This window comes from Staurois parvus, unplaced genomic scaffold, assembly GCF_062004578.1.
Source record: "Staurois parvus isolate SC_StPar_1 unplaced genomic scaffold, SC_StPar_1.0 ptg000702l, whole genome shotgun sequence".
Lineage (NCBI taxonomy): Eukaryota > Metazoa > Chordata > Amphibia > Anura > Ranidae > Staurois > Staurois parvus.
Genome location: NW_028318498.1, coordinates 89,425 through 114,292, shown reverse-complemented (window position 1 = coordinate 114,292; position 24,868 = coordinate 89,425). Strand labels below are relative to the sequence as shown.

General features: G+C 46.6%; 1 protein-coding gene across 1 annotated transcript in view; it reads right to left on the bottom strand.

The window, feature by feature from the left end:
- The window catches only part of LOC149446015 (eukaryotic peptide chain release factor GTP-binding subunit ERF3A), a gene marked incomplete at its 3' end in the record, with an annotated part of 318,744 nt that overhangs the window by 222,283 nt on the left and 71,593 nt on the right, over positions 1–24,868 (bottom strand). The gene's annotated exons all lie outside the window — the stretch shown is intronic.

Genomic DNA, 24,868 nt, shown 5'->3' with positions numbered 1-24,868 from the left:
CCCCCTGCTCTGAGTCTTGCCCACCCCTTGGGTTTTCTCCAGCAGACGTTCTTTTGTTTCTTCATGGAACTTAAGACAGTGTGGAAAACACAGGTCTTAATGGTAAATTCAAAAGATCCCTTAATACACACAAAATCATTAATACACACAAATTGCATATAATTACAGGAAATGCATTTGATGGGTAACAAAACTCTAGCTCTTCAGACCATGGGTGAGGCAGACCTTTCATGCTATCTACTCCATTTATGGGGGATTGGGGGGGGGGGGGGGGTGAGCGGAGGAATATCACTATTTTACTGAATAAGCCAGTCATGGAAGGTTGAGCGGATCTTCACCAATCCTGGAGGCAGGTATGTAGTGCTCATTTTGTATACATAGGCCCCTTTTACATGCCTTTGAGATTTATATTCCTCCACCCCCTGAACATACTATCTTGTACGTGATTTATGAAAAATTAGCCCCCTTTCGACTTCCCAGGAATATTATAGCGGAGGATTTTAATATCTTAGATGGACACAAACCTGGATACATACAACCCCCTTCAATTTGCTAGCCTCCAGTTGATTCATTGGGCTAGAGCTTTAGAACTTACTGAAATTTGGCTGTGGAAACATCCTGAGATTAGTTTATACCCTCCTCTCTGCCAACCATCGATAAGGTATGATTACTACAGAATACATAGATGATATGGGAGCCTTATCTACTGTTTTTACAGCCTCCTACTTACTGGCAGGTATATCTCACAATTATCCCCTTAAAACTATTTCAGAGGTTGGGGGGATGCAGAAACCTGGACTGTTGAAGCCTTGCCTCACTCATACAGGGTTCATGACCCGAAGGTTAGGGAAATGATGTTTGATATAATAGCTCAGTACTCGGAGGCCAATGATGCCTCCAGTTCCTCAACTGTTTGGGAAGCCTTTAAGGCATTCAGTTGGGAGGGCTGAGCGTAAAGGGGAGAGTACATTTCTACAATTAAAGCTTCCCTGAGGGAATACCCTTTTCAAACTAGTCAGCTGGAAGACAGTGAATCAGTGGATGCTGCTGAGTCTGCCACTTCTCTGTTTCTGAAATTCCATTCTCACTTCGCACAGTTCAGGAGAAATCTGGCTGCATTATACCTCCCTAACTCACTGATCCCAAGCTTTTGGAATAAGACGACATTAAAGATTTCTGGCGAACCTGATGGCAGAACCTCGCCTCCAAACTGTAATACCTGAAATACAGTCATCCACCGGAGCTGTAATCTCTGATCAGGCCGGAATCCTTCTAGAATTCTGTGATTATTATAGTTCTTTATACAGCTAGCTCCCTTCCCCACTAGGGTACTCCTGCAGGAGTTGCAGACTTTGCGCTTGCCTTCCCTGTCAGCTGAGGCCAGTAGGCCAGGTTGGTACCTCTGAATGTAGGCCCCTTATACCCCCATATGGTTGAATCCTACCCTTCCCTTTTGAGTCACTGCGCAACAGACTCTCTGCATCAATACGCCCTGATGTGAAACCTTTCACCTCCCTCAACTGACCAGCACTCCGCTCACCCTCCTAATATGCCACCTGTACTCCTCCTCCTCATACTCCTCTCCTCCATTCCCAAAATCTCCTCCCTCTACCCCCCTACTCCCCCAAAACAAATGTACATCACACCCGCACTACTTCCATCTCCCCACCTCCTCCTGATACTCCACTCTCCCACCGACCCACACGCCGCCACTAACAGACCCACACACTCTTGCACATCCCGCTCCCATGCCACCTTTCTCACCCTTCTTCTCCTAACCGCCGGGAACATCTCCCCGAACCCTGGCCCCTCACCACCTCACTCACCCACTAGGCACTCTCCTACTCCCACAAACCGCCGCAACCCCCTCAGCCTTATACCTGTCCCCCTCCTCACTGCATCCACTCTTCCACTCTCAGTTGCACTCCTGAACGCCCGATCGGTTTGCAACAAGCTCACCGCCATCCATGACCTCTATCTCCCACTCCCTCAACTTCCTAGCGGTCACCGAAACCTGGATCCAAGCCACTGACTCCACCTCCCCTGCGGCACTCTCCTATGGAGGTCTCGTCTGGTCCCATTCACCCAGACCGAGCGGTCGTAGAGGTGGTGGGGTCGGCATGCTCGTCACCGCTGAGCACCTTCCAGGTCCTCCCAAACCCCCCCTCTCTAGCCTTCTCCTCCTTCGAGGCCCACTGCACCCGGCTCTTCTCTCCCATCCCTCTGAGGATTGCAGTAATCTATTGGCCTCCTGGACCCGTATCCTGCTTCCTCGATGACTTTTCCGCCTCACTACCCTTCTTCCTCTCCTCTGAGCTACCCACCATCTGTCAGGGACCATCGCGATGCATGGGTCTACACATGCGTAGGTGTCTGTCAAGACATGCAGGCAGCAGTGCACTAGGACCCAGGCGCACCCGTCGTCTATGACAGTACTGGGCAGGCACTAGGACCTAGGCTGCGCCTGTCAGGTGCAGGGCGGTCTACTTAAACCAGCCATGAACAGACACTTGTTGCCGAATGGTCTTTGCGTATCCTGTTGCCTGTGTTGTGAGTACCCTGATCTGGATTGTTTGACCTTGTTGCCTTCTCCTGTCCTGACCCCTTGGCTTGCCTGACTCTGCTCCTGGATGCTCCCTTATAGATCTGATCTTCTGGTATTGACCCTGCGTGTGACCAGACTATCCCTTGCCTACCGTCTTGTACCACACCGACCCGCTAGTTACCGACACGGCCTGTTTGACTCTGATCTTGCTCATCCATCCATCCCTCAGGGATCCCCGAACTCCCTCACATCAGACTCTTAACCCACAGAAGCCTCTGGCAGACTCCTCTACCTCTGGTAGAGATACCCGGTAGCTGCGACCTGGTCCCGGAGCGCTCCAAGTCCATCCCCACCATCAGGGGCCCTGGTGAACAAGTGCTCCGGTACTTAGACTCCGCACTCTGGGAAGGCTCTATCAGGGGACTGATAGAGGTGCTGTCAGGTGGTCCATTACACCATCATCCTTGGTGACTTCAATATCCCTATCAACATCAATAACCCGGCTACATCCCAACTCCTCCACTTAACCTCTTCCTTTGCACTCACACAGTGCACACAGTCCTCCACCCACACCGACGGGAACACCCTGGACCTCGTTTTCTCTCATTTCTGCACCCCCCACTACCTCACAAACACCCCTTTCCCTCTCTCTGACCACAACCTCATTACGTACTCCATCTCCCTGTCCTCTAACACCCCCCCCAAATGTCATACCATCACCAGACGTAACCTCCACAACCTGAACCCGGCCCCTCTCAACTCTGCAGCTGACAGTCTGTACGACAGTATCCTTCCACTGTCATGCTCTGACTTGGCCACTACTGCGTAGAACGACTCGCTGTCAGCTGCCTTAGACTCCTTGGCACCCCTAACCACATGCAGTATTAGACCCCAACCGCTTCAACCCTGGCAGAACGACCACACTAAAAATCTTAAACGACGCAGTCACGCGCTGGAGCGATTATGGCGCAAAACCAGATCCCCTCGAGCGTTCTCCCGCTATAAATCCGCCTTCCTCACCTACACCTCCTCGCCGCCAAAAAAGCCTACTTCGTAACCCTCATCAATACCCTCTCCACCTGTCCTCGCTGGCTCTTCTCCACTTTCAACTCCCTACTCTCCCCCCCCCCACCTCCACCCAGTACCTCACTCACCGCCCACGAGATTGCCAATCACTTCCAAAACAAGATCGACGCAATCCGTAAGGACATCGCCAATGCTCAATCTAACGCCAACCGCCCTGCCCCCCACCACACCTAACATCCCGCACACTATAACCTCCCCAGCACTCCGCTCCTTCAGTCTTGCTACCACTGAGGAGGTCACTAAGGTCTTCTCAGAAGCCCGCCTCACCACTTGCCCCCTTGATCCTGTCCCCACACAGCTCCTCCGGTCGCCCTCCTCCTCCATCCTACGCTCCCTCATCCGCATCTTCAATCTCTCCCTCTCTACTGGCGCATTCCCCTCCACCCTAAAGCACGCGCACATCACCCCCATACTCAAAAAACCCTCCCTGGACCCCACCGACCTGAACAACCTTAGACCCATCTCCCTGCTGCCATTTACATCCAAGCTCCTTGAGCGCTTAGTCTACAATTGCCTAAACTCCCACCTCACTGACAACAACCTCCTCGATCCACTACAGTCTGGCTTCCGTCCCCTACACTCCACCGAAACCGCCTTTCTCAAAATCACTAATGACCTGCTAACCGCCAAAGCTAATGGCCACTACTCAGTCCTCCTACTCCTCAATCTCTCCGCGGCCTTCGACACAGTTGACCACCCCCTCCTCAATAAACTACACTCCCTTGGCATCAGAGACTCCGCTCTCTCCTGGCTCCCTTCCTATCTATCCCAACACTCCAGCGTTACCAATAACGCTACCACCTCCCCCTCTCCCCCCCTCTGTTGGGGTCCCCCAAGGCTCTGTCCTCGGGCCCCTTCACTATCTACACCTCCTCCCACGGCTTCAACTATCACCTCTACACTGATGACACGCAAATTTACCTCTCCACCCCTCACCTCACCCCTTCAGTCTCCACCCGTATCACCCACCTACTGAACAACATATCAGACTGGATGTCGCTCCATTTCCTCAAATTGAACCTTTCCAAAACCGAGCTCCTAATCCCCCCCCCCCCCCCATCATCTCCATCACAACCAACAATGCCACCATCAGTCCCACCCCGCAAGCCAAAGTCCTAGGTGTCACTCTAGACTCAAACCTGTCCTTCCAACCCCATGTCCAATCGCTGGCGAACTCTTGCAGGCTCCACCTCCGCAACATCTCCAAAATACGTACGTTCCTAACCCCAGACACTAATAAACAACTCGTTCACTCCCTTATTATCTCACGTCTGGACTACTGCAACTCCCTTCTCACCGGCCTACCCAAACACAGGCTATCCCCGCTTCAGTCTATCCTGAACTCAGCGGCCAGACTCATCCACCTTACCAATCGCTCAGATTCTGCCACCCCCCTCTGTCATTCCCTCCACTGGCTTCTCATTGCCCAAAGCATTAAATTCAAACTACTAACATTGACATACAAAGCCATTCATAACGCTGCCCCAAACTACCTCATCGACCTGATACCCAAATACCACCCAACCCGTACTCTTTGCTCCTTACAAAACCTTCTACTTTTTAGCTCCCTGGTCTCCTCCTCCCACGCCCCACTGCAGGACTTCCCCCATCCTCTGGAACTCACTACCCCAATCTATCAGACTGTCACGTACCCCTTCCTCACCTTTAGGCGCACCCTGAAAACCCATCTCTTCAGGGAAACCTACCCCACCCTCACTTAACAGCCGATCTCCTCCACTCCATCCCCCACAGCCACTTCCTCCTGTACCACTATCCCCTCCCTCCTAGATTGTAAGCTCAAAAGAGCAGGGCTCTCGAACCCCTCGTGTATTGTTTTGTTACTGTATTGTCTCATGTACTGTCCCCCACTATAATGTACAGCGCTGAGCAAACCTTTTGGCGCTATATAAATACTGTATAATATAATAAGTACAAAATGAGCTTCCTAACTCCTATCTCTTTAGAGAATTTCAGCTCAGCCATGCTTTTAAATCTCAATTTGGAGTTTCTCCACTGGATTTCACCCCTACTGGTATTGAATCTCTTTTGAGAGAAATGTACGCAAGTAAACCATTATCCAATATTTATAAGGCCCTTATGCCTTCTATTCATTTTGGTCAGGAAAAGCTTCATGGTGGAGGTGCTAGGTCTGGATGAAAAGGACTGGGAAGTGGAAATATTCCTTTGTTTAAGTAGTGTGTGCCAGGAACGGGTTAATCTCATTTAAAATTTTGCAGAGAATTTACTTAAAGCAGAACTGCAATGCATCTGAGCGGCACAAACCAAAAAAGCGATTTTATTTATTTTTAACATTCAAAGCAAACTCCATCAGTCTGTCTCCATTCTTTATTTTGCTGAGAAATCACTTTGAAAAACATCCATAGCATTTCTGACTGCAATCATCTTAAGCAACAGCACATAATTCATGTAGAATTTACTTCCTGGAATCCATCTACCCTTAGCTCAGGCATGCAAGAAGGAGGGTGTGCTTCTCCTGCAGACTCCTGGGATTTAATGACAATTTGCCTAGGCATGGAAACCAGGAGGTAACTGATGAAATGTAAAAAAGTTTAACAAGTAAATATACACTGTATTGCCAAAAGTATTGGGTCGCCTGCCTTTACAAGCACATGAACTTTAGTGGCATCCCAGTCTGTCTGTAGGGTTCAATATTGAGTTGGCCCACCCTTTGCAGCTACAACAGCTTCAAAGTTTCTGAGAAGGCTGTCCACAAGGTTTAGTAGTGTGTATGGGAATGTTTGACCATTCTCCCAGAAGTGCATTTGTGATGTCAAGCACTGATGTCGGACGAGAAGGCCTGGCTCACAGTTTACGCTCTAATTTATCCCAAAGGTGTTCTATTGGGTTGAGGTAAGGACTTTGTGCATGCCAGTCAAGTTCCTCAACCTCAAAATCGCTCATCCATGTCTTTAATTACCTTGCTTTGTGCACTGGTACGCAGTCATGTTGGAACAGGAAGGGGCCATCCGCAAACTGTTCCCACAAAGTTGGGAGCATGAAATTGTCCAAAATGTCTTGGTATGCTGATGCCTTAAGAGTTCCCTTCACTGGAACTGAACTGAAAGGGGCCAAGCCCAACCCCTGAAAATCAACCCCACACTATAATCCCCCCTCCACCAAACTTTACACTTGGAACAATGTAGTCAAGCAAGTACTGGTCTCCTAGCAACTGCAAAACCCAGACTTGTCCATCGGATTGCCAGACAGAGAAGCGTGATTCGTAACTCCAGATAAAACAGCTCCACTGCTCTAGAGTACAGTGGCAGCGTGCTTTATACCACTGCATCTGATGCTTTGCATTGCACTTGGTGATGTAAAGCTTGGATGCAGCTGCTCAGCCATGGAAACCAATTACATGCAATTAGTATGCAATGCTGTGTTAATCTGAAGGCCACACAAAGTTTGGAGGTCTTTAGCTATTGACTCTGCAGACAGTTGACAACTTGTGCGCACACTGCACTTTAGCATGCGCTGACCCTGCTCTGTCATTTTAAGTGGCCTACCACTTTGTGGCTGAGTTGCTGTTGTTCCCAGTTGCTTCCACTTTGTTAGAATACCAGTAACAGTTGACCGTGGAATATTTAGTAGCAAGGAAATTTCACAGATGGACTTGCAACCTATCACAGTACTACGCTTGAATTCACTGAGCTCGTGAGAAGAACTCATTCTTTCAAAAATGTTTGTAGAAGCATTCTGCATGCCTAGGTGCTTGATTTTATACACCTGTGGCCATTGATTGGAATACCTGAATCCAATGATTTGGAGGGGTGTCCCAATAATTTCGGCAATATAGTGTACCTTTCTATCTACTAATGCCAGCAGAAGGATTGAAAATAGTCAGTGTTGATAGAGATAAGTTTCACTTTAAAACCTCAGAAATGGCATAAAATTTATCCCAGTTTTTCTCCTAAATTGCTGGAGGTGTATGGACGACTCAGCTGACTACTTGCACACGTTTTGGACAAGCCCTCAGGTTAGGGTTGTCACCTCATCCCTTTAAAACCAAACACAAAAATTACACAGGTTCTGTGGCTGATTAAACACACAGTGCCTTGTCTACATAAAATCAGCCTCAGGACCTGCGTAATGTGTTCGATTTTAAAAGGATGAGGAGAAAACGTCTGGTTCCGATGCCATGTGGAGTGAAGTTAAGCCGTCCCTGCTCCCGCCGCCCTCCTCCATCGCTGTGCTTCTATGCCCGCTACACTTCGGGGGATGCCCTCTTCCTGCGGCTCCGGGGAACTCATGGACTGCTTTGTGGAGCGGCCCCAAGCTCGCACCTCTTCAGTCCCCCGCCTGTCCCCCGCTGCAGCCAAGATGGCTGCCGCTGAAGTCCTCTCCACAGGCACAGGGGATTAGCAGTGCACACAGCAACCACAGCCTCCTGCTCCTCAGCCTCCAGACCCTGCCTCTCTAGCTGGCATCGCCCACGCAGTCATCGCACTCCTGGTACCTACTCTCATGGCGGTGTGCTGTTCTTAAAGGGCTAGAACAGCTACACAAAGATCTCCATGTTCAGGCTCAGCGCATTGTGAAGATGGAAGATAGGATCTCCTCCGCTGAAGACGACTCATTGCCTGTTTCTGCGACAGTAGCCCAATTCACCACGGTCCAAAGTGATCTTCAGGATAAGGTAGACGATCTAGAAAACCACTTACGGCAGAATAATTTGCTCATCATAGGCCTGCCTGAGTCATACTAATCCTCCATGCTGATCATATGTGCTACGTCCATTCTGGAGCACATAGGCCTACAACACCCCTGCGCGGTTGAAAGAGCCCACCATCTGACTCTCGCACTAAACCTAGGCTGGTGATTGTTGGCTATCTGAACTACGCTGACAAACAGGCCATCCTTCAGAAATTCCGGCCCACACATGCCTTATTTGTGGACGGACGGACACCAATTGCTCCTGTTCGCGGACTACATGAACATAAGGCCTTCTCTGCGATCTGCTCCACTCTCTATCACAGGCAGGTTAAATTCACACTGGCTTATCCCACTGTTCTTCATATCCAGCAGCCGGATGGAGAAAAGATATCCTTCACCTCGCCATTGGAAGCAGAGAAGTATCTCAACAATTTCCCTGAAGCTGCCATGGATCAAAGTCCTTCTGCATCATCTTCCTCCTCTCCACCAACAGAAAATTCCGTGCCCTTCCAGAATCAACCAAGTCCTCAAAAGCCACCACATAGATGGGTGCGCTTTGGTCGGGCCGAAGACAACTATGTTACCCGCTGACCTGTTTTATCAAAAAGATATGTAATGGTTTTCCTCATTTTTCTATGCTTTCTCAGGGACTGATGTAATTTGTCCTAAAACAGCTATTTGGTATCTGTCAGTCTTGTTCATGCCTCCCCCGAGGTGGTCTGCCTTGCACACCTGTCCGCTCGGATGGGCAAAAAGGGTCTTCAGGTGTTTCCCCTTTCTCCATTACCCTCTCTGTCCCACCCCCCTCCATGTATACGTTGTTGTCCAAGACAGTAGTGGAGTGCCGAGTGCAGGAACTGGATTGCTCTATATGGGAAAAAAGTGAAGTTCCCGATCTACCTGGGGAGCTTCTCCCCATTTGTTACAGAAGTTTTACATTTATTGTTTTGCATTGGCTTTTACTGTTGCAATTCTAGGTGACGCATGTTGCTCTGATCAACCTGGACTCATTGGGGTGATGCCTGGCGTGGTGCTGCCCTATTGTAGGCCTTATCTAATCTTTATACTACGACAGACATGGCTTCATGTGATGACAGGGATCACTTGAAGGTAATCTCGTGGGATGCTCAACGAACAAGCGTATGCAAGTACTACATCATCTGAAACATTTGGGGGCAGATGTGGCTCTTTTGCAGGAGACATCTCTCCACCAGCGATCTTTCTCGTCTTTTGAGACTTTGGGTGGGCCAGGTGTTTGGTTCTCCGGCCGTGGCCCGTAAGGCAGGGGTAGCTATACTATTCCATAAAAATTTGTGTTACACTGTTCGCTCTGTTAACTCTGATTCTGAGGGTCACAAACTCACTGTCCATATTACGATCGCCTCTCGTGACTTTGCTATCTCCACTCTATACGCTCCGAATTTTCCAGGACAAAACTTTTACCAGGGTCTGACTTCATGGGCCTTAGAATTCCGGAATCCTGTCATATCCTGAGTGGAGACTTTAACGCAGTTATGCACAATGATATTGACCGAAACAGAACATCCCATGCGACGTCCTGGACAACTGCCTTAGTATCCCCCCCACCACCACTTTAGCACAATCTATAGATATGCTTAATCTGCATGACTTATGGCATCTCCAACACCCGACAAACAGGAAACACAATACTCATCCCCTCCTGACTCTTTTTTGCTCACAGCCTCTCTAGTCTATGCTATGTAAAATGACCATTTCCGATATGACCATTTCTGACAACTGTCCCATCCTATTACAGTTCTCTGGGCTGAAAACTCCCAAATCCCCGAGCTCATAGCGGTTCCCTGCTTATTTAGCCAATAACGAAGACCCATTTATTTGCGGCGTGGAAGGAATTTATGGATACGAACAGAGCACATTTAACCAATCCTAACCTGTTCTGGGAAGTTGGGAAGGTGTTCCTTAGAGGGCGCATAATCTACTATACCAAGCAATTTAAGAAAAGGTCCCATCTGATTTACCAACAGGCGGGCGAATCTCTTCATCAGGCACATATTGCGCTTTCCCTCAGTTGCACACACACGAATAGGCTAAATTTGCAATCTGCCAAAAAGCTGTCAGAGCCTGGGCCTTCTGCGATGAGTGGCAATATTTCTTCTTGCGGAGCCACCTGGAATGCTGGACAGCTCCCTTGACAACTATTTGGATGATCCTACCTTGACCTGGTTTATCATGAACCTTGAACTCCTTGCTCCTCCCATGAACTTCCTGATATAAGCCATATCTCTGCACTTCCTGTTTGCCAGATTAATGTGCTCTCCAGCCAGTATTGTGCTCCTTATCTTCTGTTATTATCCATATTTTGCTACCACTCATTATTGACCCTTGGCTCGTTCTACGCTTCTGCCTGATCCCAACCTGCGACTACTCAAAACCAACCTTGGCTTGTTTACTGATCACGCTTACAGTTTTTTGTTTTTCAATTTATATCTTATTAAATTTTAATTCCATTACAAAAATAAATCACGTTAACATTATCTCATTATAATCCATACATAATATCTCATTCCCACTCCTCTACCCTCCTCATTCCTCCCGTCCCAGTCCCTACCCCTGTCCATTAAGATCTTTCTTATATCTTCCCTTAGGGCTGTCTACCTTACTCCTTCAGAGTTATGTGTTCCATTTCATCCTATTTTCTCAACTAATTCTTTTCTTTCTCCGCCTCATCTTCCAGGGCACCCATTATCTCATATTTTGCAAAGTCTTGAAAGCATCCCATTTACTCCAATCCTTTCTAAATTTTTCCAATCTATCTTCATCTAAGTGAAATAACTCCTCCATCCTATAAATGTATTCTATCCTATTAATCCATTCTCTCATCCTTGGAGGTTCCTGTGCCTTCCAATATTTAGGGATCAGACCTTTAGCTGCACTAAACGGTATAATAAACTACTTTTAAACTTTCTCTGAAACCTCTGTGCTATAAAATAAACACACCCATGGATCCTTTTGAATACTCACTCCCAAAATCTCCTGTATATAAACCATTACATCCTGCCAGTATTTCTGGATTTTGTTACACTCCCACCAAATATGTGACATAGTCCCTCTTTCTCCGAAATCCCTCCAACAAAGTGGTGAAACTTCTTCCCTTAATTTATGTGCCATATCCGGTGTACAATACCATCTTGCCAAACATTTATATTTAATTTCTACCGTGTTCAGACTTGCAACCCCGTGCACCAATTTAAACACTTTATCCTTCTGTTGCTCTTTCATCTTCATGTCCAATTCTTTTTCCCAACTCTCCAAGAATATCAGAGGCTCTGATTCCATTAGCTCGCCGAGCATCTTGTATATTTTAGACAACACATGTTTACAAGCTGTGTCCTAGCTCAACAATTTCTCGAATGGAAGCATATCCTCAGTTTCCCTCAGAGGGCAGGGAAGTGTTGAAACAAAACTGCTAATATCTAAACCCATCTAATGCAAAAAATAAATCCTTCCTTTCCCTCAATTCCTGAAAATTACACAACTTCCCCTTAACTAAAATATACTCCAAACGTGAATCTCTAAACCATCTCCCTGCTATTTCATCATTCCCTGGTATAAAAAATTTGGTCCCCACTAGTGGAATCTTAAGTGAATTATACTCCCACCCATGGATTTGTGCAACCTATCCCATACTCTCAATACCTCCCTTGTAAGCACACTCCCGTTTTCCCTCAACCAACGGAATTTACTTGGAATCCATATAATCTTCCCCAACTGTGTCATATTTAGTGTTTCCTCCATTTTTACCCAACTTTTTTCTTCTGCATTATATGTCCAGTCCATCATAGAAGCACCGACATATAATATTTCCATATATCTGGCAGATTCAATCCTACCCCTCCACTTATTTTTACAAAGTATCTTATTATTATTATTATTATACAGTATTTATAAAGCCCAATGGTTCGCTCAGCGCTGTACATTACAAAGGGGGACAGAACATGTGACAGAATACCAATACAATGCAAAACATGAGGGGATCGAGGGCCCTGCTCTTTCGAGCTTACAATCAAGGAGGGAGGGGATAGTGGTACAGGAGGAGATAGCTGTGGGGGATGGAGTGGTAGGAAGAGTGGAGGAGGTCGGCAGGTTAGGAGGGGGTGGTGTAGGCTTCCCTGAAGAGATGGGTTTTCAGGGTGCGCCTAAAGGAGAGGAGAGTAGGTGATAATCTGATGGGTTGGGGCAGGGAGATCCAGAGGATGGGTGACACCCTGGAGAAGTCCTGGAGGCGGGCATGGGAGGAGGAGACCAGGGAACTAGAGAGAAGGAGGTCTTGTGAGGAGCGGAGTGTGCGTACTGGGCGGTACTTGGATATTAGGTCAGTGATGTAGTACGGGGCAGTATGGTGGACAGCTTTTTACGTCAGTGTTAGGATTTTGAATTTGATCCGTTGCGCAATCGGAAGCCAGTGGAGGGATTGGCAGAGGGGGGTGGCAGAGATGGAGCGGTTGGAAAGGTGAATGAGTCTGGCAGCCGTATTTAGGATAGACTGAAGCGGGGATAGCCAGCGGCGAGGCAGGCCAGTGAGGAGGGAGTTGCAGTAGTCGAGTCGTGATATGATGAGGGAGTGGATGAGCCGTTTAGTGGTTTCTGGGGTTAGGAACGTGCGTAATTTGGCGATGTTGCGGAGGTGGAGTCTGCACGAGTTTGTTAAAGATTGGACTTGGGGCTGGAAGGATAGGTTGGAGTCCAGAATGACACCAAGTACTCTGGCCTGCGGGGCTGGTTTGATGGTGGCGTTGTTGGATGTGACGGAGAAGTCAATGGGGGGTGGTGTCCGGGCTGGGGGGAAGACAAGAAACTCGGTTTTGGAGAGGTTCAGTTTAAGGAAGTGGAGCGACATCCAGTCTGATATGTCGCTCAGTAGGTGTGTGATTCAAGCAGAGACCGTGGGGGTGAGGTGGGGGGTTGAGAGATAGATTTGTGTGTCGTCGGCATAGAGGTTGTAGTTGAAGCCGTGAGAGTGTATGAGTTGGCCAAGAGAGGAGGTGTAGATGGAGAAGAGAAGGGGCCCGAGGACAGAGCCTTGAGGGACCCAACAGAGAGGGGGAGGTGGTAGCATTACAGGTAACGCTGAAAGAGCGTTGTGACAGGTAGAATGAAAGCTAGGAGAGAGCAGAATCTCTGAGGCCGAGGAGTGTAGTTTTTTGAGGAGGAGGGGGTGGTCGACTGTGTCGAAGGCCGCAGAGAGGTCAAGGAGTAGGAGCACTGAATAGTGGCCATTAGCTTTGCCGGTTAGCAGGTCGTTGGAGAGTTTGAGTAAGGCAGTTTCAGTGGAGTGTAGGGGACGGAAGCCGGACTGTAGGGGATCGAGGAGGTTGTTGTCGTTGAGGTGAGAGCTTAGGCGGGTGTAGACTAGGCGCTTGAGGAGTTTAGATGTAAATGGGAGCAGGGTGTCAGGAATGGACTTGCCAGTAATGGTGGGACTCACCTGCCTTGTGGGCTGCAGTACCAGGGCTGGCCAGCGGGTGCTCTCAGCAATCAGAGACTCAACCCTGCAGTCAGCCAAAACACCTGAGGCTGATCACAGGTGTATTTAAGGGATGGCCAGACCTGCAGTCTGTGCCTTGGTGTGTGTTTTTCTATGGGCCCCTGTATCTTGTTACCTGCATTCCTGTTCCTGTCTGACTGATTCGTTGCCGACCCTGCCTGATCCGGACCTCTGCTGACTTCTCCTGTTTGATCCCTGGCTTGTGACCCCGACCATTCTCTGCCTGACCCCCTGAACCTACCTGCCCGTTAGTTGCTGTACCCGGCTCGTGACCTGACTACTCTCTGCCTGCTCCTCCTGTTCCTACCTGCCCGATTGTTATTGACCCGGCCTGCCTGACGACGCTTGCATTGTATGTATTGTTATCTGTGGGTGGTTTGGTTCGTTTGCACTGTGTTATGTTTTAGTATTGCACTGCGTTTATGTATTGTTAGTATTAATAAATTATATTGTTTATAACATATCTGAAGCCTGCTTTTCCCTGTGTCAGTTCACATACCTCTGGTCATACCCGGAGCCCTGACACAGGGAGATGGGTCTGAGGTTGTTTGGGTCATTGGGGTCCAGGGAGGGCTTTTTAAGTATGGGGGTGATGTGTGCATGTTTCAGAGGGGAGGGGAAAGTGCCAGAGGAGAGGGAGAGATTAAAGATGTGGGTGAGGGAGCGTAGGATGGAGGGGGAGGGAGGTCGTAGGAGTTGTGAGGGGATAGGGTCGAGGGGGCAGGTGGTGAGGCGGGCATCAGAGAGGATCTTGGAGACTTCGATGGTAGTAAGGTCAAAGGTGCGGAGTGTTGGGGGGGGCTTCAGTATGAGGAATGTAGGGTGGGGTGAAAGTGGAGGTCAGAGCAGTGGTGGGGCCGTGGGAGAGGGGTGATGAGGGGGTAGTTGAGTGAGGGGGAACGGGGTTGGAGGGAGTTTGAGCAGCGACGAAGTCCCTGCGGGTTATGTCGAGGGAGAGGGGGGATGAGAGAGTAGCTGTGTGAGAAGGGACGGGTTGAGAGGGCGTGCGAGTTGCGGCGATGTCCTTGCGAATTGTGTCAATCTTGTTTTTGAAGTGATTGGCAATCTCAAGGGCAGTGAGTGAGGTGCTGGGTGGAGGTGGGGGTGGCGAAATCTTAAACTAAATCTTATAACTAAATCTTACTTTCTTATTAGCTCAGATAAAGGTCGATATTTTTCTTATTATCCTTAAGAATGTAAGCGCTTGACTGGCTCTGCCTCTCCCTCCCTCCCTCGCTCTCTCACCTGCCCCTCGGCTTCACCCCCAGTGATATTCCTGTTTGCTGAGGATGTAGATCCGGCCGGCGCGGCGCCGCTGAGTAAATGATAGAGGGGTGGTAACAGAGTGATCTCTGTGATCTCTGGAGGGGCTGCCTGCAGTTCTCCGTCGCTGGGCAGTGACAGACAGCCGAGGAGAAGGAAACCCAAATTAAATGACAGTAAGTGCATTTATATTCTGATTGCTATTCAGTTGTATGATGTTGTATCTTGTGTGCTGTGTAAGCCCCGGTTCACACCGTTGCGATCTCAGAGATCACATGTAATTCCCACCCGCACCTCAGGTGCGGATCACATGCGATCTCTGAGCAGTGCGAGTTTCAGCCATAAGCTTGTATGGCTGAACTTGCATTAGATTCGGAAGAAAAAACGTGCCTTTTTTTTCCTGCAGTGAAATCGGATCGCATGGGTCTTCTCACCCATGCGATCCGATTCCTATGCGAGTTCACAGATCGCACTGCGATATGTGAACAAAACTGCGGGTGTCATTAACTTTTTAATGACACCCGCAGCGGTTCACACAGGGCAGTGTGAACTGGAAGTGTGGTGCGGGAACTGGCTCTGTAATCGTGCCGGTTTCCACACCGCACCAGTGTGAGCCTGGGCTAAAAGCGGAGTTCCACCAACATGGGCACTGGTGAGGCTGAAATGATGTGGACCAGTAAGGCTGCATTGATGGGCACTGATCAGACTGCATTGATGGGCACTGATCAGACTGCACTGATGGGCACTGGTGAGGCTGCATAGATGGACACTGATCAGACTGCATTGATGGGCACTGGTGAGGCTGCACTGATGTGCAGTGCAGTCTGTATGTCTCTGTGTGAGCAACGTTATTGCTGGTATATTGTTTTTATAGCGCTGTATATATATATTTTACTAATAGCTATTTGGAATCCCTAGGAAACAACGATGTCAAGAAAAAGAGAAATTGACTCTGAGTGTAGGATATTAAAAGAACAGTGGACTTACGATTACTTTTTCATGCAGTACAAGGAAAGAGCTGTGTGTCTGATATGCCAGAATATAGTGTCTGTGTTCAAAGAATACAATTTGCGTCGACACTATGAAACTCAGCATAAAGATAAATATGACTGTTTGGTTGGAGAAGTGAGAAAAGATAAAATATTAAAACTGAAAAATACATTAACAACTCAGCAAAATACTTTTGTGAAGCTAAATATTTCATCACTGCGAGCAAGTTTTCAAGTTGCCAAGCTAATAGCGTGCACTGTCAGACCATTCGTCGAGGGAGAATTTGTTAAAGAATGCCTTCTTTCTGTTGCCAAAGATGTGTCCAGAGACGCCGGTTTATTTAGTACAGTGAGTCTTTCAGGACCTACAATTACACGAAGGATTGAAGAAATGGGAGACAATTTGCATCAGCATTTGCAAAACTCCTCAAACAAAACTTTCCTATTTTTCCTTGGCACTCCACGAAAGCAATGATGTTCATGATTCTGCACAACTTCTAATTTTTATTCGTGGGACAAATGACTATTTCAAAGTCACAGAAGAGCTTGCTGCACTGCAAAGCATCAAAGGAACAACTACAGGAGAGGATATCTATGAAAAGGTTTGCCAAACTGTGAATGGTTTGGAGCTGGACTGGGCTAAACTAGCCAGTGTTACAACTGATGGTGCTCCTAGCATGGTGGGGTCTAAGAAAGGAGTAATTGCTTGCATTAACCAAGAGATGGACAAACATAACCATTCTCATCCAATAGCCACACACTGCCTCATCCACCAACAAGCGCTGTGTAGTAAATCACTGAAGTGGGACTCAGTTATGAAAATTGTGGTATCTTGTGTTAACTTCATTAGAGCTCATGCACTAAACCACAGCCAATTTCAGGAATTTCAGTCTGAGCTAAATGCTGCCTATGAAGATGTTCTGTACCACACAGTAGTCTGTTGGCTGAGTCGAGGGAGAGTTTTGAAACGTTTCTATGACTTACTTCCACAGATTACAGCTTTTCTGCTTTCAAAAAACAGACGTACCAGAGCTCAATGATGCAGAATGGAAATGGCACCTTGCCTTTCTGACAGATGTAACAGAGCTACTCAACAGTTTCAATGTGCAACTTCAAGGAAAGGGGAAGCTCATCTGTGATATGCAACCACATGTGAAAGCATTTGAAGTAAAATTAGGCCTCCTCATCAAACAAGTGAAGGAGGAAAACTTCTGCCATCTCCCCACAACTCAAAACCTGTTAGCGGCAAAACCATCGGTTGCATTCCCAAACAAAACGTGTGGATTCCCTGGAAAAGTTGCAAAAGGAGTTCCAATTTAGATTTAAAGAGCTTCATCTCCATGAACAGGACATACAGCTTTTCCGGAAACCATTTTCTATTGACATTGAAATTGTGGATCCAATTTACCAAATGGAACTGGCTGAACTGCAGAATTGTGACTCTCTGAAAGACGCATTCAAGTCAAGCAGCCTTCCTAATTTCTATGCATCTCTCCCCTCTGAGACATATCCTGATCTCAGGAACCATGCACTCAAAATGGCAACCATCTTTGGCAGCACTTATGTCTGTGAACAGACTTTTTCCCGAACGAAACATCTGAAATCTCCAACAAGATCTAGACTAACTGACGCACACTTGCATCACTTGTTAAGACTAGCAGTGACAAATATGGAACTGGACATCTCATTAGCCAAAAGCAGGCCCATAGTTCCCATTGAAATACTAATAAGTTTCTTGATTAAACTTTACTTGTTCTTCATTTTAAATATTGTATTTGTTCCCGTTTTGTTTTTTCACTTAAAAATAAGAGATGTGCAGTGTGCATAGGAATTTGTTCATAGTTTTTTTTTTTTTTTTTTTTTTAAACGATAGCCCGGCCCTCCAACGGTCTGAGGGACAGTGAACAGGCCCCATTTAAAAAGTTTGAGGACCCCTGATCTAAATGTATCCACTCTGGCATTAAATTCCCTCATCCTAGTGGCCAAGACCTTTGCAAATAACTTTGTGCAAATATTCAATAGTGGTATCGGTCTATAACTAGCACATCGTGCACTGCCCTTTCCTTCCTTAAGAATGACCGTTATATATGCATGCAATGATTCCTCTCTCATTTCCATTCCCTCCCCAAATACATTCATATATTTACATAATTTAGGTACTAATCATTTCTTTAAATTTTTTATAATATCCTACCTTAAACCCATTAGGGCCCAGACTCTTTCCCCCTACCGTCTTCAGTGCAATATTAATTTCCTCCTGCGATATTACTTGATCTAAAGCAACCAGTTTCTCTTCCGCTAGCTTTGGCAAATGTGCTTCTAAGAAATTCCACCCTCCTGATTATCCTTTCTTCTTCCGTCTCTTTCTGTTTCTTTGGATTCACTTCATAAAGCTTACTATAAAACTTTTGTAACACACTTGCGACATCCGTGGTGGAGTAGACCAGCTCTCCTTTCTCATTTTTAATTTTTTCTATATCATTTTTAGATTTCTTATCTTTTAACCTCTTCATCAAATGTTTCCCTGGTCTATTTCCCCACCTATATCTTTCTTTTGAAACTCTTAAAAACTTTCATAGTCTCATGTTCCATTAAATCTTTTAGTTGCCTATGCATAATCTTCTGCTATAGATCTGGTTCCTGCTTCTTTTTATGGATCTGTTTTAAGTTATATAGTCCATCCAGCACCTCCTTCATTTTTTCCTCTCGTTTTTTTTTTAATCCCTTGGGCTATCAGTACTCCCCTAATATAAGCTTTATGGGCCTCCCAGATAGTGGCTATTGATATTTGTCCATTTCTTTCAAGGTAAAAAATTGTTCAATTTCCTCCTTTATCTTTATCGCTATACCCATGTCTTGTATAAGTGACTCATTCAATATCCATGTAGCCCTCTCATTCTGAGTTCCCTTTATTCTTCAACTAGCTGTTACTGGAGCATGATCTGAAATGGACATAACCTTAATATCAGTTCCAGTCAATGATTCTAGATGTCTATGATCAATTAAAATGTAACCCAAACGCGAGTACGATCTATGTGCCGCTGAGAAGTGTAATCTCTTTCCTTAGAATGATTCACTCTCCATATATCGAATAGTTGATTTTGATATAACCTTTTCTTTAGCGTTCTTAAAACGCTCTTCTCTGCACACCTGAAGATATGTCCATCCAGGGGGTCTAAACACAGGTTAAAGTCCCCTGCCATCACTAGAAAGCCTTTTTTAAAGTTCATTATCTTTCCAAGAACCTCCTAGAGAAATTTTTCAGGCTTCCTGTTTGGGCAGTAGACATTAACCAACGTGTATTCTTGTCCCTTTAGAACTCCCCTAATACCTAAATATCGACCAGGGTCGACTAATCTCTCTTCCACTTTGAAGCTTGAATCTCTTGCAATCTCCTCTTTTTATCGGTCAATCTGCATAATGCCAGTGTGGATAGTTCCTTGAGTATAACTTAACCCTGGAATCATGCGTTAAATATGGTTCCTGTAAAAAGGCAACATCTATAGAGTGTCGTATTTCCCTCAATACCTTCTGTCTTCCCCTTCCCCCCCCATTTCCCCCTTAAAATCTCCATGGCCTAGACAATGGCCTGGAATCTGATGTGAGTTCTCCTCACTGCTGATTCCTGTTTTGGGGTATGACTCTGAACATAGAACACTTCCCAGATCCCCCCTTCTCCTCATTAGGGATATATCGTTACTTGTCCTATTAGATCCCCAGAGGTCAGGATAAAGGAAGGATCAGCAGTAGGGCAGGCAAAGGGATGAGGCAGGCTCGGGAGAAAAGAAAATCAAAATTCCCTCACCTTTCCTCGACCTTCTTCTATCCAACACCACCTCTCATTTCCTCCTTTTATTCACTTGCTGCCAATTATGATTTCTCAGCTCTAAACTCTCACTTAACCTTTCCGCCCACCCCCCAATATCTACCATCTGCAAATCTAATTTATCGCAAAAAGTCTCTCATATCTTCTGGAAATCTTAGCCTAGCCGATTTTCCATCCCTCCATCCGATCAGACATGCTGGGAATCCTTAATTGTATTGGATGTTTTTCTCTCATCTGATCCAAAAGAGGTTTCAACATTCTTCTCCTCGATAAAGTCTCTGGGGCTACATCCACATATATTTGCAAACTAGTCTCTCCATATGTAATTTCAGGTCTCTCTCTCAATTTTTTCCAGATCTTCTCTCTGTCCACATAATGATGGAAACGTACAATCACATCTCTTGGGAACTCTATTGTTCTCCTTATTCTGTGTACGCTTCGTCCAGAGGTCGGTCTCTGGAGGCCGAATGAAAAAAAACCTGACAGCTCAGGAGGATCTGCTGTACTAACTATCCGATGTTGGTACAGCGATATCTCCTGCTGTGTTATAGTGTTCTCACAGGGGGGACTGCCTTCCCTCGGCCAGAACACTCTGGTCATAGCTCTTAATGGGCTGAGAGCACTGATCGGCAGACCTTTCTGTCATGCCTCCTCGACAGAAGCCAGCTGAACGGCTGTCTTCTGACGGGCTGGTTGCTGTACACAGGGGATGAATGTTGGCCAGTTTCTACTGAACCGGATGATATCAACCAATTTTCAGCTGGCAGATTAGAACTGGTACAGACCTTGTTCTTGAAATGACAGTTTGGATCCAAAAGGTCCATGACATCTCAGATCCATACTGGTGCAAACATCAATAGATGTTCCTCCATCACAAGGGTTGGGGGCAGCCCTTCATTGTGCGGAGGGATTATGGGTATGCTTGGTGGATTTAAGGGTCCAGAGTTTGCAGCAAAAATGTTAAGCCCTGATTTTGAGGTTGCCTGGGGAGAGCAAAAAGATCCCTTTCGCGAAGCTGACATAGTATCCATAGATGAAGGATATTTTGGCTTTTTCTTGCTGGGTAGGATCCTGCACCGTTCCCCTAGTGAAATTCTTTTATCAGATAAATTTCAACATTTTAGAGCAAAAACTCTTGCATGGTAGAACCAGTCTGCAAAGTGCACAGTTTGTGCGTGTACGGGAAAAGTCTTTTTGACTTGGTCTCTTAGTGCCCATAGTGGCTGGTTTTGGCTGTGGCGAGTAAGGTGCTGTTAGGTAAAGACTACTGTGCAAAACACATGAAGGTCAGCTTGGAGTTTGCAAAAGCTTTTGTTGCTTTCATGTGTTTTGCACTGGAGGAGATGCTCCCGTCTAGCCACTCTGCCATAAAGCCCAGATCGGTGGAGGGCTGCAGTGATGGTTGTCCTTCTGGAACTTTGACTGTGCTCCAGAGATCCTTTCTGGAGATGTGACAGTGACCAATGGGTTTTTGTTCCACTCTCTTGCCAAGGTCCTTCTCCGTTTGGCCAGGCAATCATCTTCGAAGAGTACTGCTTATGCCAAACTTCTTCCATTTGAGAAATATGGAGGCCACTGTGCTCTTGGGAACCTTCAGTGCAGCAGAATTTTTTACAGCCTTCCTCAGATCTTTGCCTTGCAATATTCACATCTCTGAGCTCTGCAGGAAGTTCCTTTGACTTCATGGTGTTTGCTCTGTCAGCTGTGAGGCCTTTTATAGAGAGGTGTGTGCCCTTCCAAATCATGTGCAATCAATTTAATTTACCACAGGTGGGCTCCAATCAAGGTATAGAAACATGTTGCACCATGCAGCTCGATATGGCGCCATTTAAAAAAAGGGTCAGGGACTTCTTTCTCTGCATTTCTGCGTATAAGGAAGTTCATGGACAAATGGGCAGCCTACACACAACGCAATGAGGTGAACCTAGCCTCTGATCCTTCATATAACAGTCCTGTTATTACATCAGTGTTCTCAGTTCCCCTGCACATCATCCCTCTCTTCATATTACAGTCCTTAGTCCCCATTCAAATTCTTGTCCTCTGCCCTCCTTTATATCACCTCCCTACTTCAAATTGCCATTCCCAGCCCCCCTTCACGTTCCTGTTCTCACCCCTTTATAGCACCCCTCCTTCACATTGCAGACTCCAGCCCTCCGTCAAATTACTGTCCACACCCCCTTTATAGAACCCCTCCTTCACATTGCAGTCCCCAGCCCCCTTTCACAGTCTTATCCTCATTCCCTTTATAGCACCCCCCTTAACCTTCCTGTCCTCTCCCCCTTTAGAGCACCCCATATACATTACTGTCCTTTGCCCCTTTGCAGAACCCCCCTCCTTTCATAACACCCACGTCGCATTCCTGTCCTCTCCCACCCCTTCACATCACCCCCCAGCTTCCCCTGTACTTCATAGTAGTGAGATACCACTTCTCTATCCTACCCTACAGTGCAAAGGGTGGAACGCACAAAAGGTCTACAGCCAACATCAGAAGGGCAGAACAGGGATGGACAGAGGGAGGGAGCTGCCCCAGTTAACTGATTGGTTGCTATGGTGCAGGGCAGTCCTAGAAATCAGTTAACTGGGCCAGCTACCACCCTCCATCCACTGTTGTGCTTCTTCCCTATGTTAGCTCTGCAAAGAAGGCCGTGCTGGTGGACGCTGGGGAGGAAGGGGGGGACAAACCGGCTTCTAAATGGTGCGACAGCGGCGGGTCCGGGAGGTACATTGACTCGGTCCACCATTTAGTGATGGATAGTCTAAATACTTTAAAGTTAATTTTAACAAAAATACTTTCAGCAGAGTAGTTCAATGTTACCATAGTAACATTGTAAGTTATACCACAGTGCTCATCATGGGCAAATGTATTGAGAGTTTACTACCGTTTTAAACTGTAGCATCAGGCTGCAACACAGCAAAATTTAAATAAGTGAAGGGGTCTTAATACTTTCTGAATGCACTGTACATGCAAGATGTAAAAGAACAAAAGAATATTTGGCAAACTTAATCAAAACTAGGTTTTTGATTTAGATTTTTATAAGACAAATTGGTGGAATAAATATGTTTTACAGTATCTCACAGGAGTACACCCCTCACATTTTTGTTAATATTTTATTAGATCTTTTCATGTGACAACACTGAAGAAATGACACTTTGCTACAATGTAAAGTAGTGACTGTACAGCTTGCATAACAGTGTAAATTTGCTGTCCCCTAAAAATAACTCAACACACAGCCATTAATGTCCAAACCGCTGGCAACAAAAGTGAGTACACCCCTAAGTGAAAATGTCCAAATTGGGCCCAATTAGCCATTTTTCCTCCACAGTATCATGTGACTCGTTAATGTTACAAGGTCTCAGATGTGAATGGGGAGCAGGTGTGTTAAATTTGGGGTGATCGCTCTCACTCTCCCATAGTGGTCACTGGAAGTTCAACATGCCACCTCATGGCAAAGAACTCTGAGGATCTGAAAAAAAAATTGTTGCTCTACATCAGTGTTTCTCAACTCCAGTCCTCATGGACCCCCAACAGGTCATGTTTTCAGGATTTCCCTCAGATGAAACAGCTGTGGTAATTACTAAGGCAGTGAAACTGATCAAATCACCTGTGCAAAATAATGGAAATCCTGAAAACATGACCTGATGGGGGTCCATGAGGACTGGAGTTGAGAAACACTGCTCTACATAAAGATGGCCTAAGCTATAAGAAGATTGCCAAGTCCCTGAAATTGAGCTGCAGCACGGTGGCCAAGACCATACAGCGGTTTAACAGGACAGGTTCCACTCAGAACAGGCCTTGCCATGGTCGACCATTGAAGTTGAGTGCACATGCACAGCGTCATATCCAGAGGTTGTCATTGGGAAATAGACGTATGAGTTCTGCCAGCATTGCTGCAGAGGTTGAAGGGGGGGGGGGGGGGTCAGCCTGTCAGTGCTCAGACCATACGCACACACTGCATCACATTGGTCTGCATGGTTTCGTCCCAGAAGGAAGGCTCTTCTAAAAACGATGCACGAGAAAGCCCGCAAATAGTTTGCTGAAGAAAAGCAGACTAAAGACATGGATTACTGGAACCATGTCCTGTGGTCTGATGAGACCAAGATTAACTTATTTGGTTCAGATGGTGTCAAGCGTGTGTGGTGGCAACCAGGTGAGGAGTACAAAGACTACAGTCAACCATGGTGGTGGGAATGTCATGGTCTGGGGCTATATGAGTGCTGCTGGCACTGGGGAGCTACAGTTCATTGAGGGAAACATGAATGCCAACATGTACTGTGACATACTGAAGCAGAGCAAGATAACTTCCCTTCAGAGACTGGGCCTCAGGGCAGTATTCCAACATGATAATGACCCCAAACACACCTCCAAGACGACCATTGCCTTGCTAAAGAAGTGGAGGGTAAAGGTGATGAACTGGCCAAGCATGTCTCCTATTGAGAATCTGTGGGGAATCGTCAAACAGAAGGTGGAGGAGCGCAAGGTCTCTAACATCCACCAGCTTTGTGATGTCATCATGGAGGAGTGGAAGAGGACTCCAGTGACAACCTGTGAAGCTCTGGTGAACTCCATGCCCAAGAGGGTTAAGGCAGTGCTGGAAAATATTGGTGGCCACACAAAATATTGACACTTTGGGCCCAGTTTGGACATTTTCACTTAGGGCTGTACTCACTTTTGTTGCCAGCGGTTTAGACATTAATGGCTGTGTTAAGTTATTTAATGAAGTTTAGAACTTTACGTTGCTCAATACGCAATAGGGTATAGGCATCACTAAGACTATGTAAAGTAATCAAGGAGCTTAGGTAAATAAGGCCTTTTCAAAGGCATGAATCCTACTAAACCGGAACATTAATATTTTACAGGTGGCAAGAAGGGCTGTTAAATCCTTAAATAGGGTGGTAGGTTAGTCAGCTTTTAATAGGGATTTAAAAAGATGGCGTGAGTTTAACAATGAGGTATGGTAAAG